Source organism: Nestor notabilis, unplaced genomic scaffold, assembly GCF_000696875.1.
Source record: "Nestor notabilis isolate BGI_N333 unplaced genomic scaffold, ASM69687v1 scaffold8788, whole genome shotgun sequence".
NCBI lineage: Eukaryota > Metazoa > Chordata > Aves > Psittaciformes > Psittacidae > Nestor > Nestor notabilis.
In genome coordinates, this window is record NW_009940556.1 from 14270 (window position 1) to 14793 (window position 524).

Here is a 524-nt window from a genome sequence, read left to right on the forward strand (position 1 = left end):
GAAAGGGTAGCAGAAAGCTGGACACAGCCTTGAGGGTGTTGAGGTATTCTAGGCTGCTGCTATTTCCAGCCATGCAAGTCTGAAACATGCCCTTACCAGCAAAAGAAATAGATGCTTGGCTAAGAGGCTGTAATCTGCTTAATCTGGTTTAATCTGTTTCAAGGCAGATCCCCAGTGACACTGATGCAAAACCAAGCAGAAAAAGAAAACACCATCCTGTGAACAAATAACAGAGTGCATCCTGCAGGGTTCCAATACAGAGCTTCCTTCTAACTAAAATAATCCAATAAACACTAATTGGAAACAAATGTCCATCACTGGTGCAGAGCAGAAAGCACTGGCATTCCCAAGCCTTGCAAATCTGAACAGCTAAGAGAAATAAAAACCAGATCCTGCTAGAAAAAGATCTTGGAAGTCCAATTCTTCAGCTCTTCCTAAGGCAGGACTTTCATTGCTGGCTTTAACCTGCCAGAGGGGAGACTGAGATGAGCTCTGAGGCAGACACTCTTCCCTGTGAGGGGGCT

General features: G+C 44.8%; 1 protein-coding gene across 1 annotated transcript in view; it reads right to left on the reverse strand.

Moving 5' to 3' along the window:
- The window catches only part of PDLIM4 (PDZ and LIM domain 4), a 40171-nt gene that overhangs the window by 7916 nt on the left and 31731 nt on the right, over nt 1-524 (reverse strand). The gene's annotated exons all lie outside the window — the stretch shown is intronic.